Below are 6,014 nucleotides of genomic sequence, written 5' to 3'. Positions count from 1 at the left end.
GGATTTTCTTGCCACAAGTTCAGCATTAATTTCGCCACGGGTTAGGCCGGCCTTATTGTGTGCGAACCATAGAGCTTTATTAAGGATGTTAGGATTGAGTGAGGAATAATAGCTACAGATGTCGAACTGGATGTATTTAGTGTTTAGTCTATTATCAATAGAGTTGAACCAGTCCACAACTTGGAAAGAGTTAGACCAAAGGTGAATTTTTAATTATTTTCGTTAATGAGGGATTGTACTTCTCTAGAATATTTTGGCTAAGTATGCCAATATCCGATCTATAAGGTCATCCCATAAGTTCTGTCCGAATTTTGAATAAAGAAAATAAGTGATCAAATGTTATATTTAATTGAAATTCAATCATCAATGTACTTTCCCTGATTATCTATGACTTCCTTCCATCTATTTACAAGCTTTTTAATCCCATCAATGTAAAACTCTTTTGGTTTCAAAGCGAAGAACTCTGAAATGACAGTTTCAACCTCCTCCTGGATTGCGAAAGTTATGTCTCCCAAATGATTCTGTAAACTACGAAACAAATGGAAGTCTGAAGGAGCAAGGTCGGGAGAATAAGGTGCTTGTCAACTGGTGCGGGTGTGTTTATATCCCTGTAACTTAGCAGTTCAGAAAAAAGGAACCGATACAATAAGAACTCAGCTCCAAAAATAAAATCCAGGAATTGATTTGTTCGACTAAACCTCTCCAAGGTGGTGCTCCAAGGTGGTGCTCCAGAATGGCCACAGTCAAATGACCGAATCAAGTAAAAGAATAGCAAATGAATTCTAGAACACATTTTCTTTTCATCCTTTCCTCACATCTTTTGTCCCTTAATCCAATGTGTCCCCTATAATCCTCTTTTTCCCCTTCAGATATTTCTTGCTCCTCATTCTTTCTTCCTCCTAACATCATCAATTCCTACAACCACGTAAATATTTTATTTTTCTTCTCCCACAGTGTTTTAGAGTTTCAATTATCCGTTTATAGATTGGCGACTGTCTCATTGTTAATGCATACAGCGCCTTCTAGGTATTTTCCCTGGAATGATTCACAGAAAATTTTGGTTTATCATCGTAGCATTTTTAGATTCTATTAATGTGACAGGTGACAGTAGAAATATATATATGTATGTGTGTGTGTGAGAGTGTGTGTGTGTGTGTATGTATATATACATACACATATATATACACATACATACACATATATATACACGTACATACATGTATATATATACATATATATATATAGATAGATAGATACTTATACATATATATTTATACATAAATGTATACATATATATATGTATATATACATATATACATACATGCATATATATACATGTACATGCATACATATATAGGTATATATATATATATATATATATATATATATATATATATATTCATTTTCTTCACATTTGTTTGACACCCTTGTGCCCATATATGCATGTATATATACGTATATATGTAGGCATATACATATATGTATGTATATATGCATATATTTATGTTATTTATCTTATTATATGATCGAATACCAAGCATCCATTTCCAAGTAGGTTTTATCTATCTGTATATATATATCCATATCTATATCTATATCTATGTATATATATATATATATATATGTATATATATATATATATATATATATATATATATATATATATATATATATATATATATATATATATATATATATACATATATATATATATACATATGCATGCATATTATATATATATACATATACATATATACACATACATACTTATAAGTACATATATAATATACACACACATGCACACACACACACACACACACACACACACACATGCACATACAAACACTCATATAAATGTAGATAGAAAAAAACAATAAGAAAAAGTTGAGAACGTGGTAAATTTTTTTAAATGCTTATATATTTCTATGAATAAATCATATTGTATTTTTTAATGTGGGAAGTAAATATTTCAATCGTATATATATATATATATATATATATATATATATATAAAAGTGAAACTACAAAAATATGTTTTTGGATTGTAAATGTTTCCATATAACAGTTTTACTATAAAAATATTAGCGTATGTTTCCACTGTGTCAGTGGAACAAAAAAATTAAATAAAGGCAAAAAAAAATTAAATAAATTAAATAAAGGCAAAAAAAAATTAAATAAATTAAATAAAGGCAAAAAAAAATTTAAATAAATAAAAGGAAAAAGAGGAAGTAAATGTTTCGTATGGAAAAAAATTTTATTAAATAAATTTTAGTAGATGTTGCCAAGATTCGTTTTGAAATAGAAGGTAAATCATATTTTCCTCAACGGATTTTGCTGTCATTCAGTTTATGAAAGTTCTATGCATGCTTTTTCAATACATACGCATACATGCATGCACACAATTACATACATATATACGTATGTATGTATATATGTATATATATATGTATGTATGTATGTATGTATGTACATATGTCACTTTGTTAGCAACTGGCTTGAACTCTCTCAACAAGAATTTACACTTTATACATCCATACATACATATATATATACACACATACATACATACATACATACATACATACATACATACATACACACATGCATACATTCATATATAAATACATCCGTTCATACATACATACATACACACATACATACATACATATATACATACACACACATATATACATACATAGATACACACATACATACATACATACATAGATACACACATACATACATACATATATACTTACATACATGCATATAAACAAAACATATGAATTATTTCGCACTCCCTCAAGGCTTAAAAATTCTTATGATATCAACAATATATATCTATATATATATATATATATATATATTCATTTAAAATGCAGAGATGCCTATAATAGGACATCTACTCGCTAGAAACAGCAGCAAAAGACTACATACCACAAAAGTTAGGGATAATTTCGAAAGGAAATGAAAAATAAAAACTTTTATTTTTCATTTCCTTTCGAAATTATCCCTAATTTTTTGTGGTATGTAGTCTTTTGCTGCTGTTTCTAGCGAGTAGATGTCCTATTATAGGCATCTCTGCATTTTAAATGAATAATACATAGTCTATTGACTGTTTTTTTACTCTCGCTAGACCACTGGTGGTAAATAAAATTTCAAAAAATTTTTTGCTACCCTATAATTTATTAATAATGATAAAGTATATATATATATATATATATATAATGTATATACATATATATATATATATATATATATATATATATATATATAAAATATACAAGAATAAGGGCAGGGAATCATCAATTAATAATAGAATTAATAATTAACAATTTTGCCAAGTAGTTCAGTATGAAAAAACCTTTATCGGTAAAACCATTTATCATCATAAATATACAGGGAGGAGAAGCAACTCAATGCTAATCCCTGTATATTTATGATTATATATATATATATATATATATATATATATATATATATATATATATATGTATATATATATGTATGTATGTACGTATGTATATATTTTAATATTTCACTCAGGCATAGTGAAAACCCGGTGTAATAACTCAATATATATATATATGCTTCAGAATAAAATGTCAGTCAAGTACAGAGCAGTAATAGAAAACTAGAATTAGAAAACAACAAACAATCATGTTAGGAACTTCATTGCCTTACAGCAGTTTCTGCTACAAGATGCAATGGTCTCATATTTGAGTGCTTGTGTGTCACCCTAAGGCTTCAGGCTCTGATGAAGCTATAGAGTAATACTCAAGCATTCAACCAACGGGATCAATTTGTTTAACTAATCCCTTTACAGCAATACTCCAGCATGGCCGCAGTTCAATGACTGACACTTGTAAAGAACAGGGTAAAAATATTTCACCGTTTCCCATATCTTCAGTTCCTTTATTCCCTTATTCCTTTAGTCCTTTATTCTCTTTTAATCTCTGTTCACCTGTTTCACATAAGACATTTCTTGCCATTCATTCTTCATCAGCTCAGACACCCACATAAATATCTTGTAACTGTGACAGCATTTTCTAATTTCGGTTATTCCTCCATAGATTGATGAACAATATAATTCTTTGTATATATACAATAACCTCCAGGTATTTATCCTGAAATCATTTTACTGTAAACTCCTTCTATAATTTTGTCTTTGTATCATCATAGATTCTATTTATGTGGCAGGTGCCTACAGGTAAAAATGGTAAATTCATTTGCAGTCATATATAAGAATTGTATGTCTGTATGTATGCATACACACACACATGCACGCACACACAAGCATGCACATGCACACACATATATATTGTGGTGAGAGTCATTGTCACCCCTGAAGGGCTGGAAGAATAGACAAGCCGAACTCTCATAAAGAGTGATGGTCGGTAGTAGTTGAGTGAGAGAGAGAGAGAGAGAGCGAAGTACGTCATGTGGACACATTGATTAAACATCATCATCATCATCATCATCATCGTTTAACGTCCGCTTTCCATGCTAGCATGGGTTGGACGATTTGACTGAGGACTGGTGAAACCGGATGGCTACACCAGGCTCCAATCTGATCTGGCAGAGTTTCTACAGCTGGATGCCCTTCCTAATGCCAACCACTCAGAGAGTGTAGTGGGTGCTTTTACGTGTCACCTGCACGAAGGCCAGTCAGGCGGTACTGGCAACGGCTACGCTCAAAATGGTGTATTTTATGTGCCACCTGCACAAGAGCCAGTCCAGGGGCACTGGCAACGATCTCGATCGAAAGTCCTTACACATATCACGGGCGTAATTTATATATCCAACATTGTGGCAGGATATAAAAGTAGCGATGAGATATTCAAAGCTTGCATCAGACGTTCATTTTTTTTTTTTTTTTCTTTTTTGGTATGGAACCAAAGAAACTAACATACATACATATTGTTTAGTTTTTCACGAAATCGAACCAAATCCAACGAGTGACACCCATGCCAGCCTCTCTCCTTCATTGGACACTAAACTCTGCTTGCAAAGACCTGTTGGGGAAAGTGAAATCGAAATCAAGATCAAACCGAATCCGACGACTGGCACCCATGCCAACCTCTCCTTTATTGGACACTAAACTCTGCTTGCAAAGACCTGTTGAGGCAAGTGAAATCGAAATCGAAATTGAACCATATTCGATGACTGGTCACTGTACCAGTGGAGCACTAACAGCACTGTCCGACTGTGATCATTGCTAGAGCAGCTGTCTGGCTCCCATGCTAGTGGCCTGTAAATAGCACCATTTGAGCGTAGTTGTTACCAGCATCGCCTTTTAGCACTTGTGCTGGTGGCGCATTAGAAAATCAGTCGAGCGAGGTCGTTGCCAGTGCCGCTGGACTGGCTCCCGTGCAGGTGACACGTAAAAAACACCTTTTGAGCGAGGCCATTGCCAGTACCGTGTGACTGGCCCTCGTGTTACTTTAGTTACTTAATTAGTATTCTCTGGTGCTCTGTGGTTTCCATCTGTTTCATGTTTTCCATCACTTTATTATTAATATTATTAGCACGTAAAAGCACCCACTACACTCTCGGAGTGGTTGGCGTTAGGAAGGGCATCCAGCTGTAGAAATTCTGCCAAATCAGATTGGAGGCTGGTGTTGCCATCTGGTTCACCAGTCCTCAGTCAAATCGTCCAACCCATGCTAGCATGGAAAGCGGACGTTAAACGATGACGATGACGATGATGATGTCGTATCTTATGGACCAAAGTATATTGAACAATTGTGATACTTGTTTCTTCTACCTAAGCAATTATGTACAGAATGCATGGTGAGACGGCAATAAAGCAATATTTTCTAATTCCATTATTTAAACACCCATACATATTGTATTGAAATAAATAACAAGAGAATTATAATATCCAGAATGTCCTTCTATGATTTATATAATCGTACAAGAATTCAAACTGTGTTGTTTTTCATATGTCTAAACTGTTTGAGGTGTTTCAATACTAATTCTGTCTCACCAACCATTGCCAAGCACCACAAACC

This window comes from Octopus bimaculoides, chromosome 30, assembly GCF_046866305.1.
Source record: "Octopus bimaculoides isolate indiv1 chromosome 30, ASM4686630v1, whole genome shotgun sequence".
Taxonomy (NCBI): Eukaryota; Metazoa; Mollusca; class Cephalopoda; order Octopoda; family Octopodidae; genus Octopus; species Octopus bimaculoides.
The sequence above is the reverse complement of the archived record's forward strand: the minus strand, read 5'-3'. Positions refer to the sequence as shown.